General features: G+C 39.5%; 1 protein-coding gene across 1 annotated transcript in view; it reads right to left on the bottom strand.

Annotated features, from left to right (window-relative positions):
* The window catches only part of LOC307006772 (potassium channel, voltage gated eag related subfamily H, member 7), a 58,542-nt gene that overhangs the window by 36,490 nt on the left and 3,139 nt on the right, over positions 1-18,913 (bottom strand). The gene's annotated exons all lie outside the window — the stretch shown is intronic.

Genomic DNA, 18,913 nt, shown 5'->3' on the forward strand with positions numbered 1-18,913 from the left:
ATGACCCTCTACTACATCACTGTCAATATTACCACATAATGCAATACATCCTGAGAGAGAGAGAGAGAGAGAGAGAGAGAGAGAGATATGAAGGCAGTATGAACACTTAAGGCCATAAGGAAAAATCTGCAAGAAGAGCATTTTGTGCTCCAGTAGTTAGTTTTTATACTTAACGATGTCAGAAACTTTCAGGTATGACAGCTGATTGACACATTTTCTACCTCCACATCTTGAATCCACATAGGCCACGTGTCCACCAAAGCGTTTTTAGCCAGCTGAAAATGCCAGGCACTCTGCTGAAAATGCCTAGCTGTGGGCGCTTGAGAGCACTTCGGCAGTGCAGCATTTTTTTCCAGTTGAGATGCTTTGCTTGCTATGATACGGAATATCTGCGGAAGTGTTACTAGTATCTCATTTCACAGACAGTTTGTTTCTGTATTGTTTGTAAAGTATTTGCTCTGCTCTTGTTTTAAATTATTTTGTTGTACAAGCAGGATGTGGCGGTGGGACGGTATGGTATTTGTCCCACCCCTCCTCCACTGTGATTGGATGGCTTGGTAAAAACACTGTGTTTTACGCAAAGTTGAACATTCTTCTACTCTCGGCAACCGGTTTAAAAAAGCGTTCAGCGTGAAATAAACGCACAGCGCCTCGTCACGTTGTTGGCGTGTAAAGTCAGTGGCGCGTTATTCAGATGCTATTTTAAGGGCGCATGCTTGGCCATAATGTAGTGTGCACAACGCGCATACACTTTGCTTCTCTCATCTACACAGACGCAGCAGTTCCCATTTTTGCAAACCATACATAATTACAAGGAAAAATATTACCACACGAGGGAAATCATTGTGGTGTCCATGAAGATGTGGAAAAAATAGGCATAAATCTAGCTTACACATTTACCCAAATTATTCAGGCTAATTGTAGTAATGACGGCTCAAACCTGTTTGATCAATAGTGGCAAGACACATGGGTATATAAGGACATCTGACAAAGTGGGTTGTCCGTCAAGATCCAGGAAACAAAATTATGAAGACTGCGAAATCACCTTTACCATCATGTAAGTTGCGTGTGCCTGGCAAATCCGCAGTTATAATAGCAATTCGCCATGGAACAAGCGCGCCTGTTCTTAAAGGGAATGTGAGATGACGCTCTGATTGGTTTATTGCACGTTACGCCCAAACCACACCTATGAGTAATGTAGCTACTTCAGACCAACACATTTTAGATTTGCCCACAAAGTTACTTGCGTTTCGCACTGTGTTCGCAATCCTGTGCCAGTTTGTCATCAAATGTTCCAGTTGTGTGTTGCCTTGCTGGTTTCAGTCCTGTCCTGTCCTGCTCGGCCCAGACAAGCTGCCAGTCATGTTTTCCCCCATGGTTTTTTTTTTTTTTTTTAAATAAAAGCCCATTTTCTCTGCATCTGTCCTTGCCTCATCCCTCACCAAACCCTGACACTAATAACAGAAAAAAGTACAAATATAAAATAATAAAAACTAAAATGGCAATGCTGCTACAAGTTAATTTTTATGCTACACATTATGCTAAAAGATATGTAATTTTCCCCATAAAAGTGCAATCCAAAAAGTATACTGTCTACAACAAATACATTTTAAATAAACTTGTCTAGAGTGTTATTTTCCAGAGCTTGCGATGCCATTTGGATACTGGCTTAGCTATGTGTGGAATATAATGTATTGCATGACTGAGCAGATATCCATATTACAGCAGGAATGTTTGCAGAGTGCAACAACCAGACAGTTTTAATCTCAAACAGTCCTGGTTGGTTATGTTTGGTATTAACCAAGGTGAGAGGCAAATTCAGAAAACCATCGAGGGAATTCTTGTTTGCGTGTGTGTGTAGACTGAAAGGACAAGAGAAGCTTAAGAGATTAGCCCTATGGAACTGAATAAGTGCTTTAAACGCTTGAATTTCATGCTGCTGTGGTGCTGTTGAAATGAATCAAGTCCAGGGGCAGATGAAATACATTCAGCAATCTAATATAATTAATTATTTTTAAATAAATCATATATATTTTAGAACATATTATTTTATTATAATAATTATATTATTTACACCAATTTCCCTTTGATGGATGTACAAAAATATATTTAAAATACTTAACAAGGTCTTTGCATTATAGGACATCAAAAGTACAGGTCAATGATGTGTAGTACAACACTAAAATCAGTCTCACGCTTTGAGAATGAGTATGATGGTGTGAGTGTATCTGTACACACACACACACACACACACACACACACACACACACACACACACACACACACACACACACTTGTGCAATGTGGACTTACAGAGGTATTTTAAATCGCTCCATTACCATGACCTCCATAAATAAAGAATGAATCTGTTGACCCAATGACGTCTTAAAGGAAATGTGATCTAATGCTTGTCTTGAGTGTATAAAGCAGGAGAAACCACTGTAAAACTAGAAAGATAAACCGAGAGAGGTTAACAGGGCACATGAAGCTCTCAGCATTAATTAGTTTAAACTACTAAAGAGTTCAGATATGCTATTGTCCATTGCTATAAAAAGAGCAGACCTGAATTTTACAGCATCTCCAGTGTAATTTTTTCTCTCAGATAACCTAAAAATCTGCTCTCTGTGGTAACATTTAAATGAACTGGTTTAAAAAGTCAAAGTCAAAAATGTAATTTAATCAACCTGACAAATTAGGTTGAAATTATGGGTTAAATCAAGTCAAAATGGTAAATGCTTGCATTTGTCTCTTAATCATCAAGATCCTTTTTTACTGTGTTTTTCACTCAACACTACTTGAATAATACCAGTTATATTAGATTTTACCACAAAATGTGCACTTTTGGGCATCAGCATCTGCAAATGGTTGCTAAACAGTTTTATCTTGTAATCTAGACACACTGGGTCTCATTTACTAATCGTGCATATGCACAAATCTGAGTATGAATATTTTCACAAAAACTTTTGTACTAAAATGAATCAAACACCTGCAAAGTTGGATCTGAACATTTCTATCAGTTTCCAAGTACAACTTCAAGTGTTTAGTTTGTTTTTTCAAAGTCTTGGAAGTAAGTTGGATATTTTGACATTGGACATCTGAGCTGAACGATCTACTATTGATGGTGATCACACTGAGAGTCACACTGTTGTATAGCCAAATAATAAATGTTTCTCAAAGGAAATTATTTTGTCTTTGATGAAATATCACTGCCATATGGAACCAGCGCTCTTATTGTAGTACAATTTTAGCAACATTTTCATAGGTTTGATCATACTGCTCGTTTTCAAACTCTGACAAGTTTCTGCGAGCAGCAGCTGGCATCGATTGGGTGATCATCACAGCATGAAAGCAAAAGTAAATCAGCTCAGGTACTGCTCAAGTTGCAATCTTCATTTCCCACACATAAATTACATTTGGTGTCCTGAGGTGAACTGTGTAATGTGTAGGGGAAGAGTTACAGAACTTTGCAGCTCTTCCTTGTTGGTTATCCCCTCAAGTTACAGGATACAGAGGCCGGTGTGTTAAAATCAGCTGTTACGCATGTGCCCCCAAGAGAGATCTATGACCAAAATCATGCATTTACAGTCGCACTATTAAATGTGTTTGATGAAAAAGCATCTGAACTGATCTAAGAAATGATGTCTGACAGATTATATAGATCATTTTATTTCCAAGACAATATTCCCTTGCCCTTTCTTCATGCCATATGCTCCTAGTCTGAAAGAGATCATTGTTAATGTTTTCTATAGAATGTGTATATGTTAATTTTCTTCTTTATATGAACATATAGAATGTATCGAGCTCAGTTCTTGTTTCAAGATGATGGAAATTTCATTAGATTCAATTTCCACTATCAATAATTAAACCTACAGAGCCTGTGGAGACTTCTTTAAACAGAGTAATCCATATGCACCTACACACACACACACACACACACACACACACACACACACGTCATACGTTTTCAAATCAATACGGTTGGAGCATTAATTCATTCCATTAGGTCTATCTCTTCTGGTTATTTTGGAACAGGTGACATTTTTCCCAATAGACACTTTTCTGAGCGATCCATTCATAATGTTCACCATTACCGTGCATGTACAGTACGTGCCGATGTGCTTGTTTGCGTTTATGTGAATAGGTATACATTACATTTATGAGTATCTCCTGAATGTATAAGGTGAGGAAACTGTCTGGCTGAATTATTCATTGTCTGCAATCTCAATTTCCCAGCGCAGCCATCCAATTCGGACACATATACACACACACACACACACACACACACACACACACACACACACACACGTTCAAATACTGTGACTGATAGCCCTGTGATGAGCGTGTAAAAGGTTGGTTATAACTGTGCTTACAGGAGAGAAGAAAATACTGTTACACACTCGCACATCGTATGGTCAACATGTCAGACAGCCCCTACTGAGCTGCTCTTGCCTACTTTTTCCAAAAATGATGAGGGTTCAAACCTTGTAAACTCTTTGTAAGTTGTTTTTCTTGTATGTTTGTGTAAGACATGGTGAGAAAATGGAGGCTTTCATTTATCTCCAATTGTGTTCATTTTTAAGTTTATCTAGAGGACTAATTCAACACAACTAATTCAAAATGAATAGAATAAATTTTCATTTGTTGAAAACAAACATTTTATTGCTTTTTTATTGCTTTACATAATGAGAATATCATGAACCTATCAAACTTCACCCAAATCGAATGATTAATTCATGCTTAGAAACGTTTTTATTTAACGTTCAACTATTGATAAGGACTTTTTTGGAACTACACTAAACTATAATTTTAAAACTAAAAACTTAGTTTTTACTAAAAACTACACTAAACTCAAGGGTTAGATCAGGTAGAAACAGCTTTAAGCTTACAAGTTACAAACTTTTTACAGTGTAAAAAAAGCAACATGCACTTTAGCCAGCTCTATGATGGTCAGTGGGCATGTTGTCTGAGGGGGAGACAAATGAATGTGGCATGTTGTCTTGTAGGACTATGTCACAGGTGGTTGCAGGAAGGCAGACGAAGATGAAGAATAAAGTTTCAATACGAAGTTTAATAATGATGATGAAAAATAATAATCAGACAGGAAGGGCAATACACTAAATGCAACATAGACCGAACAGAGAATGAATGCGAGGGATCAACTTCTAAAGCAAATAGGTCTACAAACAAGGATAATTAATAGAACACAGCTCAAACCAATGAACACAACGAGGAGCGGGAAAACTGAACAAAGGAACACATGATGAGAATGGAAACAAACTAAGGGGGCTTTTACGCTGGGCTCGTTTGCTGCGGTTCGAGCCCGAGCACGATTGTTCCTGGCACCCCCCACTGCGTTGGTCTAGTTTCACACTCAACTTGATTATATCAGACCCTGGTGCGTTTGCGTGCATATTACGTCATCGCAAACGTGCACGGCGCATGATAGAAAACAGAACGCGGGTCAATATATTGTGTTTTTTTTATTAATTCGGTGCTATTATGTGCAGCGGAGTGAACAAAGGTTTACTGTGTGTGTGTGTGTGTGTGTGTGTGTGTGTGTGTGTGTGTGTGTCGCATAAGGTGGCCCTTCTGCTGCTTGCAAACAGACTTTTTTGGGGAGACAGTGGATTTTCACATTTGTTTCACATGACCCTGATTCCACGCGCTATGCGCGAATACACTGCAGGCTCACTCTCGCTCGTCTTATCCAAGATAAATCATCAACACTACCATCCCTTACATGCGTTTTATTTAACTAAATACATAATAATCAGCTAACACGCATGCGCAGGTCACTTTACTTCCTGAACAAGCGCGCACCCGAGTCCGTGTTGCTTTCACATTCACGTGAACCGCTACACGGTTCGGGAGCTACCGAACTCAGACCACCTCCTCCAGGTAGTTTTGGGTTCGGTACCCCAGTGCGCACCCGGCTCCGCATGACAGCGTTCACATTAGCGTTTTTCATGCAAACCGTGCCCCGCTCCGAACCAAACTACCAGTGTGAAAGCCCCCTAAAAGTCCAAGATGATGACACTAACAGAACATAATGGTGACAGACTAAAGATGAGGCCTGTCATGTTAACAAAATCCCCATCTGACTGTGGAGCTCATGAATCTGTATCTCTTTACAGAGCCCTAACACTCATCTGTTCAGTGCTTCTACTCATGGTAGTGAGACAAGGTTTGTAGTCTGCCAGAAAGTATATATATGTGTTGGTAGGGATAAAACGAATCAGTGTTTTCACAAACAAACTTTTAATATTCTTGTTCTTTTTGCAGAATGCTAAAAGCATTCATAATCTCACAAAGCATGTTTAATTCTTGGTAATAATAATAATAATTACAATGACTAGTGCTGGTGGGGTTTGTTCTTGCTATATTGCTGTGGGTTAACAGTAGCAGTGCAGTCTGTGTCTCTGTTCCCCTGAGCAGAGAATCCAAACATCATACCAAAAGCACAAGAGATATAAATACCTCTGTCTGTGTGTGTGTCCTCCTCTCTCTTCTGTCTGTGCCAAAGTGAAACTGTAACTTTTAATCTGCTCATAATAGAAAGAGGATCTGTATCGACAGATTTCATTTTCATAGAATTAAGATACAAGATACAGAGGCACACATGCGAATAATTCCAATTTCATTAAGAAGTAAATCCAGATGATTATGTCTGCTAGAGGAACTGAATTTGGAAAAAAGTGAATAATTGAGCCAGATGTTGGAACGGACTTTAAATGTTTGAACAGATCTGCATTATTTGCTATTCATCACCTCATTTCTATACTAGTAGCATTAATACAGCCTTTGACATGGTTTTGTTCAGTCTTTAAAATGACTGGTACATGGAGCTGTGTGCTGATTGGTGGAGCTGTGTGTTAATAAACACAGCTCATTAATCATATAGAGCGGCCTGCAGGGCAACATGACAGCATATGTTCATTAGTGAGCACAGCGCAAAGAATAGAAGACATGAAGAGACATGGGTCACTCTTTTCCAAACATTTCCTAATCTGACAATATACAGTCATGAGCCAAGACCATTTATTAACCCAAAACAAAAACCTCAAAAATGATACTTGGTCACAATTCATAACTTTAATAAGGCAAGAACAAAAATTCTTGCGTTTATGGTTTTGATCAGTGTGTTTTGATTTAGTTCTGTTCGGTCTCCCTGTCATGATTTAATCTGGTGTCCTAGTTTGTTTCATCAGCTACGGATTCCGTTTACCTGTTCTGTTAATTATCTCATATTTCTCCTTGTTATTTATGCTCGCTTCCCGCACAGGAGGAATCTTTTCACAGTCCCTAGATGGTGGAAATACCTGCTTTTTGGCGTGATTGTACTGCAGGCACTGGGAACGATTTTAGTGCAAGGAACGCCTTGTGGGGGAACTAAATTAGCTCCTACTTCAGAGTAGGGTCTAACCCAGCACAATAGGAACAACCAGTGAAGTAAGTGACTGAGGGGACCAAGCGAAACATGATTATGTTTTTACGAGCCCCAGCCTGTAATGAGGATAGATTGAGAGAATGCCCAGGAGCCTGATCCACACAGAGAGTCTGACCAGGTGCGTGTGCAGGCAACAGTGTGTGTCACAGAGGGACTGCTTGTGGAGTTTGAGGGCATGGAGGGAAGCCCTGCCCACAACCCTGTCGCTGTGGATGAGTATATAGCCTGGCATCTGGAAAGTGTTTGGATCTTTGAGGAGGTAATTCCCCTGTCTCTCCCATCCCTGCTGATGCCACCCAGCCTAGAGTTCCCTATGTTTCCTTAGTGCCCGCCCAGCCTCCCTCTCCCAACTCCTCTTCCCAAATCACTCAGCTCCTATGCCCCGCCTCCACTGGTTCCTTTCAGCCCCTCTGCATATCCTCCAACACATCTCAGTAAGCATCTGCCTCGGATCTTCAGGTTACTTGCTCTGCCAAGTCCAGATAATCCCCTGGCTCTGCCTTCAGCCTCTGAACCCATCGCTCCACCTCAACCTGTTGACCTATAGGCTCTGACCTGGGCTCCTCACTCCTTCGGCTCCAACAGAAACCACCATCTCTGCTTCTCCACCCGGCTCCCTCGTCCCTTCGGCTCCACCTTGGTCAGACGCCGTCCTGCCTGAGCCTTCAGCTCCGTCCGGCTCTGTCTTCCCTCCAGCTCAGCCTTGGTCCTCGGGCCCACTGGCTCCGCCCTCAAGGTTCTGGCTCCACCTCGGATGTTTGTCGCGGCGGCTCTGCCTCGGTCTCCAAAACCATCGAGGTCACGTGGGCTTTTTCGACTAGTCAGCTCCACCTGGGTCTCCACCTCCAGTGGCTCCATCTCCATCCATTGTCCCCCTGGTGTTGACAGCCCTTCCCTTCTTTTGACTCCACCATGGGGCATTGGCCTGGCTGGACTCTGGGTTCCTATCTTGATCCTCCTGCGTCTTGATCCTCCTGCGTCTGGATCCTCCCACCCTCCACTCCCCCGTAGACTATTCTGCCTACCCCAGACTGTTGTCATTACTCTCCTGTTCCACGTCCTCCTCCAGAGCCTTTTTGGACCTTTTACGGCATGAGGACATGCCTTTCCCGGGAGGACGTACTGTCAGGTTCATGGTTTTGTTCAGTGTGTTTTGATTTAGTTCTGTTAGGTCTCCCTGTCATGATTTGAACTGGTTTCCTAGTTTGTTCCCTTAGCTACAGATTCCGTTCACCTGTTCTGTTCATTATCTCATTAGTTCTCCTTGTTATTTAATCCCTGTGTTTCCAGAGTTCTTTGTTCGGTGTAGTTAATTGTTGGTTGTGTTTACTCCTGCGTTTTCTGGTGTTTTCTAAGTTGGATTATTGAATTAAAGACTGTTTCTTGTAGTTCATTGTCTTTGTGCACTGAATACTACCAAGCATGATAATTCTTGGTAAGAGAAGACTTGTCTATGATTTTAAGAGTTTTGTGTATTCCATATGGGTATACCTTTTAAAACTGTGTAACTTCTACTTGTTTTTCAGGGAACACATTTCTCTCTGTGTAAGTGTTGTTGTATAAACATTCTATGCATTTCATGCAATATTTGAGGTATAATTTAAAATGTAATTGTGATGTGATAAAATTAATTTGTTGCTCTTTAAAACATAAGGAGCATGAATGCAGTACTTTAGAACTACTGAATCGCTCCTCAATGGACTGATGATGAGCGGACGCCTCAATAGGCTCTGCTAAAGGCTGGTTCACACGGCAGGATAATTAGGCCGATTTTAGCCCCGATTCACCCCTTCCGACAATCTTAAGGATGCTCCGATTATCGTAAAATAATCTGATCAGATATTCCTGCCGTGTGTGGTGTGTTAAGACTGCTCTCATCTGCTCGGAAGGACGTCGGGACCGCTCCGATCTCAAATCGGGGATATCCAACATGTTGGATTTTTTTCTCCTCGTGTGTGGTGTCCCCCGGGGACAAACGAGCACGCAGCCTGTGGACTGTGGCGTGTAGCCAATCAGAAAGCGAGGCGGCGAGCATCTGGAAACAAAATCAAAACAGCCGGCGGCATGGCGCACCAGAAAGTCCGGTGGACGTCGGAGATGGAGGATAACGTTTTTTTTTTCGGTTAAAAACAAACTACAAACTATCGCCACTGCATCCTCTTCGTCCGCCATGATTGTTTACTCTGAAGTCACGTTTGATCTCGAGGGATTTTGCGAGATTTCCCGTCTGACCTGGGAATGCTCGGGAGTCAAATTGCTTCGTGTGTGATGTGTTGATTTTGCCGTGTGGTTGCGCACCACACACTGTACGACCAAAACTGTTAGACGCCGTGTGTGGGGTATCTCGGGTTTGGAAAATCGGCCGACAATTTTAAAATCGTCCCGTGTGAACCAGGCATAAGTTGCATTTAATTTTAATATCATTGCTGTCTTAAAGTAACACCATGTAGCTCTTGCTCTAGGGGTCCCCCTACAGTTGGGAAACAGTATTGTCTTCTACTACTGCCGTAAAATCTGTCATGGTTATACCAGGGGATATACGTGCATTTGTTGACAAGCCGATACCCCGAACACTGCAGGAGTTCTCACGTCTTGGGCAGACTTCCTGCGTTGCGTGTGAAATATCTTCATCCCAGGTACAGTGGCATATATGTCAGCATGTCATATGAATATAATTCATGGGTTTTATTTTTTTCAAACGCCAAAAGATCGCGTAGCTCACGTTTACAAGCCAGCGTCATTATAGTAGCATATTGGCTACTGTTTTACATAATGGATATGCTAATTAAATTCAATGTTTGTGTGGTAGGTAATAGCCATATATCGTCAATATTATAATATCAAGCTACCATAGTAGATGAATCTGCAAATTTTAAAAATGTATTTGCATTATAGCTGAGGCAACTTTCACCAGAAAAATAAATAAACAAACATGACTATCAGCCTGCAGTCATTAGGATAGTTATCCTAAAAGATGATTTTGTCCGTCTAATCATGTAGCTATTACTAGTCCGACAGCATGACGGCCAAGTCAGCATTGGTCCCTCCTCCTCCTCTAGCTCACGCCAGCGAGCGAACGCTGGACCAGTATCCAACAAATCCTTTGCCTCCTTCGATTTAGTTGCTGCTTCGGCCGTGACAACAACATACAGACACTATACCAGCCGGCAAACAAACGCTAGTTGGGCTCTCACGTCCGAATTTGAGGAAGTGGGGGAAGTGAGGTATGCCATAAAGCAGTCGAATTTTGTAGTTCTTCTTGTCCTCGGGTTACTACCCGAACCTCGAAGTTCCGTAGTGCCAGTAAAAGCGATACAGACCCCGTCAGGCTATGGCAGACGTGTCATTCAACCTATCGTAAGTCGATGTACCATCACAAGAGTCTTGGAAATATATTATGAAGGTTGAAAAACTACTTGGTGTTGCTTTAAGTCAAGCTGATGGTAAAGAGGATTTTCGTAAAACTAAGGACTCAATGCCCTTTTTTTCATAACAGGCAGCCAACTAGGTATTTTTTCACTTGCTTAATGTATTAAAAGCGTCATTTTGTATCTTGTTTACTTTTAGACTATGTATTCTATTATCTGCTGATGTGTTTGTACTATGTTCATTTCCGAATACAGTTCTTACGGCGTAAACAAGATGAGCTGATAACCTATAGAATTAAACGCCCGTTTTAAGGAACCAACCTGTGTCTGTGTTGTCGTGAAGAGAGCTGTGATGGTGAGCAAAGGTGGCCTATACATTTTGGAGCAGCACCTGGGTTTTTCAGTCACCTTATCATTGGTGCTTGTATTTTCCCCCCATTAATTTTCTGTTACAGTACCTAAAGATTCTTTGTGAATATAAATCCAGAGGATTTATTTGCCAGTAAGTTACTGTAAAAGCCATTTAAAATGTCTGACAGTGCAGCTAATCACATGGCAGCAGTGCAATGCATTTAGACATGTAGACATGATCAAGACGATCTGCTGAAGCTCAAACTGAGCATTAGAATGGGGAAGAAAGGTGATTTAAAGGGCATATTGCATGATTCAGTTTCCAGTGGTTATTGTATTTCAATTTATCATCGTCGTGGTAAATTATTATGAATTATGGCCTGTCAGGACATCTACTCCACAGGTTTCCGAATCAAGAAAAAAGGATGGTGCTATCTTCCGTGCCTGGGTACGTTTTGTGCAGGTGAAGAGACGGGACTTCACTTCTGCATCCGCTTCGAAAACCGCGATAGTGTGTAGCATTCACTTTAGAACGGATGATTATAATCCCGGCAATATGATGGAGTTCAACATGGGAGAGCAAGAACCAAGTGAGACTCCGGGCTGGTGCGGTTCCTTCAGTGCACACTGTCACAGCACCTTCATCGGGTTCGTCATCAGCATGTGGTTTGGCCACCGGCGGGAAACATGATGGTCATGGATCCGTCAGAGATCACTTATTGTATATCTGTTCTACAAAATGTGCCTTGTCTTAATCGAAATCATAAACTTGTAATGTAATGCATTTATCGGTTTGTTATTAGTCTGCAGCCGAAACTAAATCATTATAAATATAATATAATATTATGTTCTATAATTCATTTTTAATCTGTACAAAACCACTTTAATGTGTATGTTGGCTGTTCCTACATATACAGTAAAGTTTTTATACAGTAAGACAGTTTATTCATTGTCACCAAAATGGGACCATTCAAAGCCTTTATACTGTAAACTCCCTCTTCCACTGGAAACTTCAACTTGTCTCTTAATGGCTAACACAACACATGCAGGTAAGGGTCCAATACTAGCTATGCTATTGCCTGATACATGATAATAATCTGTACAATATTATGATCTGAGCATAGTGTTATACATAGGCTATCTTCACTAATGTGGATATATCTATAAGCTAACACTGGTCTCTCACCAATACACCTGCCCTGTTCTCCTCACACCACAACTCATGAGCATAAATACAAAGATCATGAGCATAAATACAAAGATCATGAGCATAAATACAAAGAGGCAGGAAGAAGTACTTTAAACTGATTATTGAGTGTATTAAACCAGTATTATTATTGCAGAGATGGGGTTTGGGGCTGGGTCCGTGGGTTTCTGGGGGATGAGTCTGAGGGAAGAACAAGAGTAAGGAGAATTCAGAAGACAAAAGGTAGGTAAAATAAAAAGTGAACCCCCAGAAACAGTCCCACTGACCCAGCCCCAAACCCCATCTCTGCAATAATAATTAATAAAGGCTGGTTTAAAGTACTTCTTCCTGCCTCTTTGTATTTATGCTCATGGGTAGTCTAAATGGGTTCCATTCAGACCTTAACATTTAGTCTTTTACTGTTATATGTCAACAAGGTTCAACAAGACATTTTCTCCTGGCTGTACCCAATGTTTAGATCTGCTGTGGTATTTATGCAAATTAGCATATCTGCAATTAGATTATGCACCGTTTGTCCATGTTAACAAACAATTTTAAAAAACTTGTAATACATTTTTTGTTTGTCTTGATATAAGTAATCAACTCAGTAATTTTGATGGTGATATCTAAAGGTAAATTTTTTTACCCTATTCATGTGAGAAAAATAATGAATAGGCGTATGAATAGGATATATTTGGGTCTTTTTGAGAACTTTCCCCTAATGGGATTCTTCTGGGCTTTTTTTTCCTTACTCAGGACATATTGAGGATACAAAATCAGTTGAGTTTGATTCTGTTGCAATTTGTTCACGGCTGACCCCCATTTTGGCTTAAAACGCCTGGACTATTTGGGTTGTGGTGGAACAGAAGATTTGTATCATGGATGTGTGCCCGACAAATCTGCAGCAACTGCATGATGCTATCATGTCATATTGGACCAAAATCTCAGAGGAATGTTTCCAGCACCTTGTTAAATCAATGTCACAAAGAATTTAGGCAGTTCTGAAGGCAAAAAGGGGTCCAACCCAGTACTAGTAAGGTGTATAAATGAGTGTATTTGCTATTGCTAACACAATCTCAATTTATTAAAACTAATTGACTTATTCAAGAACAGCTTATAAAAGGACTTGAGTTGAAACCACAATGTGTTAAATGTTACATACAATACAGAACAAAATGAGCACCCTGAAGAGAGGAGGATTGTGTTTAATGTATTTGCAACATGAAAACTTACAAAAGCTGAATGCAAAAATGCTGCAAGAAATGGGTTTAGCTGAATTGTGTAATTTATTTTATTCTTGTTGAATGAAATCCTTTGCAGCAGGGAATTTGCCAAGCCAGCAGGGTAGGATAATAGTGCCAATGCTCAGACAGAAGTCTCAGAAGAATTATGCAGGGATATCACATTCTACTGCAATATAAATGCTAAATAAGGCATGACCCATTCTCACGAGCACCTAACCGTGTGTGTGCGTGTGTGTGTGTGTGTAATGGAATAAGCAGGGTGGGATCATCTAATATGACCACACATTTAATGGTTATTCAGTGTTTTTTAGCAGCAACTTCTAGGTTCAGCAAAGAACCCTCTTCTAATAAAAAAAACTGTTATATATGGCTCAATATGCACAATGGCAAAGGTATTTGAAGTTATATTTTCCACAGCCATTTCTACTAAATTCAATTTATATATTAAACTGAATGAGTGATAATTAGCTAGATTAAAACTGAATAATAATAACAATAATAATAATTCATTACATTTATATAGCGCTTTTTCTCGACACTCAAAGCGCTTTACATAGAAGGGGGAATCTCCTCAACCACCACCAATGTGCAGCATCCACCTGGATGATGCGACGGCAGCCATATTGCGCCAGAACGCCCACCACACACCAGCTTACTGGTGGAAAGGAGACAGAGTGATGAAGCCAATTAGTGTATATATATATATATATATATATATATATATATATGGAGATGATTAGGAGGCCATGATGTACAGAGGCCACTGGGATTTTTTGTGACCACAGAGAGTCAGGACCTCGGTTTAACGTCACATCAGAAGGACGGAAGCATGAAATATGCTAGCTGATTTTTTTTATGTGTTCATGCAATAAGAACAGCAAAATTATTTTTTAAATTTAATTTTTCTTACATTTATTTTCACTCACAATTTGACATTCAAAACTTGATTTTCATTAATACTGTGTGATGAATATAGCAAATGTAACAAGTTCAGCAGGCTTTATCCATCCATAAACTGTCTTATTCAAATAGAAATTAAGTGACATTGTGAGTCTGGTTTTCACCTACAGATTGTGTTTAGTTTAAAAGTGAATCATTTTTAATGTTACATCATGAGATCCAGTTTAAAAAAAGAAACACGTTTCTGGTTCCGGTGTTAATTAAGCCTTAAAGTCACCATTAAATCAAAATGGATAATTCCTGTTTTTTGTTGTTGTGTTTTTTTTTTTTATGGAACATTGCAGTATTTATTATAAATTGTTTATCTATGCAGTGCACATCATACTTTTTCTTAATTCATGTGCCCTTTTAGATTTAAATCAAAATAATGATTATGAGTAATGATTAACTGATAAGACATTTCTCACTGAACCATAATGGGACAATCTGCCACTCACATGAGATTGCAGCAATAGCAAACCACAACCATCCAATGATCCAATCAATTCTTGATGGACAAAATAAAGCCCCACCCTAAATTTTTTCTTGTTTAAGTAGCTATTACACTATTACATCCATTACAATAGAACTTCCGTTAGGATAAGACAAATGCACCGGTCCATATAGATGAAATTCTAAAAACATAAACAAGTGAAGCTTAAAAAGATTCTAAAAAGACATAAGGATACTAAACTCTTTTGGTTCTAATTTTTATCTTTATTTAGTTTTATAAGTAATTGAATAGAAGGGTGAAAAATTAAGAAGGTAAGAAACCAGAGAGAGGAAGACAGAGGCGTTCTAAAAATGCTACACGCACCTGCTCATCGTTCACAGTTTAATGCATTCAAAGTAGAAGCCACTAAAAAAAAATAAAGAGTAGGTCCAGAACGTGCTCTGCTGTGTCTCAGCGAGAGGAGAGCAGCCTCATTTACACCTCAGAGAGAGAAGTGAATTTATACTCGGTCTCTAGGGTGGAAACCGGCGTAATGACATGTCAATTAGTTCTTATGATATCTAAGAGGCATTCAGAACAGCGTTGACAGATTTTGTTAACAATAAAGTGAGTTCTAGAAACAGTAGCTCAAAGTTCCCCTTGGGACATGACTATGAAGAAAAGCCAGGAAGTTTAATGGAGAAGGGATGTCAGATAAATTGCAGATGCTTTTTATGCTGCTAGCATAATGATTGACAGGATTATATTAATGAAATGTAGCACTTCAGTTAGAAACTATTAAAAATACTAAAAGGGAATTAATGATATACAGTATGATGGCTCTAATGCCTTATATCCTGTTTGGATAATGCACTATTACAAGTTTACACTTTCAATTGTGAGTGCAGTGAGTGTAATAGTTGTGGTCAAGACTTTGCACAAGGAATGAGGTTTGCCCCGACAGAACTAAGCAGATAAAGTCTCCTAGTTCTTTAGAGAATCAACTTTTGACAGATGGGGAGAATATAAGAAGTGTGTAGAATATTGAGAATAAGAAGAATATTGAGTTGAATATATTATTGAATGAGATAATTCTCAGCGTGTTGACAGTGGGCCTGTTTGTGCTGTTGTAAGGAAGCTTGGTTGTACAAGAGATTCAATATGCTAGATGAATATATGAAAATATCCTTTTTTGGCATTTGCTCTAAAAACAGATTCAGACCTGAAATGTTAATGTAAAATAATGTATTAATTAATATTATCTCCAGGCACTCATCAATTAATTTTGTCCAATGTAGATGGCATTTGTTTAGTTTTTTTCTCTCAGAGCATATATGCCCTGTATATCCTGATGAATACGTTCTCCTTTGTTTTTGTTTTTTTAATTGGCTGACTTGACAGTTAATTTTTTAAACATGAATAGAGGAACCAGCAATATTTTATTTTGCAACAATTGTGTTTGCTTGATTTGCCAATGATTTGTATGAATTGACGTCACTTTCCCGCCGGAAAACGCCCCCTCAGCCGAGTGGCAAAAGAGCTGCTGCATGACTGGATTTAATTGGGGAAACTGCGAAAACGTGAGTAAAACAAACGATTATCAATTTAAACTAAAGATTGGAATCGATATAGTGTTCCTTACAACTTACCAAAGATCTAGTGATCCATGGATATTGACATGCAGCCAGGAATCGTGTTTCCTGACATTTATATGTGCCTGATTTCGCCGCCAGGGAAATACATAAAGCAAATTTCCCAGTGAACGCTTTATATAAATACAATATAGGTCTAAATCCAGGTGATTACGCATATCAATGTTATATCATCATATTGTCCGGCCCTAAAACTTGTGTAGTTTTTTGTCAGTGTTTATTTACAAACATCCAATTATGCAGAATATACGATGATAAATATTTAATTGATCAGTTGTCAATACAATATATAACAATACAATATATAGGATATGATTTTACCCCAAATTCAGCATATTGATTGACACAAAATTATAACTGCAAATCCACCTTTCGCTGCCTGGAGTCCAGTTGTTTCAGTGAATTGCAGCGATCCATTTGCTTCTCTGTTATGTAGCTCTCAGCAGTCTGTAAAAATATACCTCATATTTCTTAGATGCGTTTTATGTTTTTCGCGGCACTCACGCTGAAAACCAATGCTGCCGGCTCAGTCATTTTGCCACTCAGTGGGCGTGACGTCACGTGCATACCCTCTATATAACATGCCAAGAAAATTTCAAAGCAGATTATAGCCCTGTCACACAGAGTCTTTACTGGTAAATTACTGTGTGAATAAGGCCTTTTCAAAAAATACTGGTAAATCAAGTATATGCAATAATGCTATCTGTTAACAAATCATGAGACGTATACCTGTATGAACTTGTACATGGTCAGGATGCACTAACGTAAGACTGCTTTGGACCAATCATAAAGCTCAGATGCAATGTACAGTAATTTCTGCTGCTTTTTAATTGTTTTTAAGTGTAAACATGTGCAAGTTGTATGTATTTGCCCATTGTGCCACGTCTCATGCGAGATCAACACATTTTTCAAAATGCGTCTTGAGATTCTGCCTTCTTTTCCATTCATCAGTTATGGCTCTGCAGGTGGATACTATTGGATAATATTATGCAGCGTCTTTTGTTTTTAAGAGCAAAAACAGGTTCTGTGTGATCAGCCTGTCACTCAAGTCCAAAAAAAAACCTAAAATTGGGCAGATAGTGAAACTAAAAGGCAGATGAAGACAACAGCGCAGCGTTTAAAGGTCATTTCAGATGAGTGACATCACAGAGCTTAACGGTATTTTGGTGCTGATGTATGAATGGTCCAGTAAAAAGGAGAGTAACACATTTGCTTGTGTGAACAGCACATTTGTGTATTTACCAAAAAAGTAAATACACAATCACAATTTTATTATAGAAGAAATAAAAAAAAATCCTCAGTGCATACTGTATGCTTTTCACTACAAGAGACCGTTCTACAATAATGCGCTAGGGCTGTCACTTTTGAGAAAAATCAAATTCGAACGGATATCAAATACCAGCCTATGTATTCGAATATATTCGAATATCTATTCCCATCCGCCCCCCCCCCCCCCCCTCCCGCGCGTGCAAAAAAAAAAAACGTCAATCGAAACTTTACTAACAGTTTGACAGTCATAAACAGGACTCCCAAAATTACACTTATAGGACTCATATCTGCAAATAAACCTTGCCTTTACATGTGCATCTGCACGGTGCCGACCGGTTGTGCAGGAAAGTATGCAGTCATACGATGTTGGACGCCTGGCGAAGTGGCGATGCTCTGGCCGTCTGCTGCGTTTCTGGGGCTGTTTAAACCTGGCCACTTCATGCGTTTTCTCAGATCGGATAGCTATCAAAACGATTCCATTTACACCTGGTCACATAGGCCTAAATGTGGTTTAAACCGGATATAAATCCGATCTTCAATTCCCGCGCTATATGCAGATTTAATGGATTTAATGTCACCGAAAGCAACATATGAGCTGCATTTTATTGATCATCAGCTAACATCAAAGACTGCAATAAGAGAGAGCGGCAGCCCTGGTAAGATCATTTCGTTTCTTTATTTTTAATGAAGATTATTATTATTGTGTGTTAAAGCGTCTGCGACTTACTTTCACTTTGATTTGCGATAGTTTGCACATTGGCTTGGCGCTTGATGAATAGATCATCTGCGGTGATGCGTGTTGCAGCGCGCCGTCATATCTGACTATAACATAGCAGCCTGTAACACGCTTTCAAAATAACACCCTTTCAAAATAACACGCTTTTTTAAAATAAAAAGCAAACGGTCTTATCATAGACTGTAAAAAATGCGCTAGACATGGCACTTTAAAAACCGAATAGTTTATTTGAAGTTCGATTACGGTTATTTCACGTCATGTTCGAATGCATATTCGAATATCGAATAA

The sequence above is a fragment of the Phoxinus phoxinus genome (genome assembly GCF_949152265.1).
Source record: "Phoxinus phoxinus genome assembly, chromosome: 11".
NCBI lineage: Eukaryota > Metazoa > Chordata > Actinopteri > Cypriniformes > Leuciscidae > Phoxinus > Phoxinus phoxinus.